The sequence below is a fragment of the Orycteropus afer genome, unplaced genomic scaffold, assembly GCF_000298275.1.
Source record: "Orycteropus afer afer isolate SDZICR_OR568_19922 unplaced genomic scaffold, OryAfe1.0 scaffold00040, whole genome shotgun sequence".
Classification (NCBI taxonomy): Eukaryota; Metazoa; Chordata; class Mammalia; order Tubulidentata; family Orycteropodidae; genus Orycteropus; species Orycteropus afer.
Window position 1 is genome coordinate 13,459,439 of NW_006921627.1, and position 437 is coordinate 13,459,875.

Genomic DNA, 437 nt, shown 5'->3' on the forward strand with positions numbered 1-437 from the left:
GTGTGTGTGTGTATAATACAGAAATAATACAAAACAACTCGATACCAAGTAAAATTAGCCAAGGTCTATTCTATAATTATGTAAAGCTTATTATGATATTTACATACACCATCTACAGATAAAGAGCACGAGCCTACATGTAAAGAAAAACAATCCAAGTATACACAAATATATACTAATGCAGCACATACCAAATGTTATATATATTATATTTTATACCTATGTTATATGTATTTTTTAAGAAACTCACTGCCATAGAGACTCACAGCGACCTTACAGGGCAGAGTGGAACTGCCCCATAGGGTTTCTGAGGCTGTAAATCTGTATGGAAACAGACTGCCACATCTTTCTCCCTCAGAGCAGTGGGTTCTGTATTATGAGCACTCACTCTTTCTATCACATACACGTGCATGTGAGGCATTTTAGCTACACCCAAA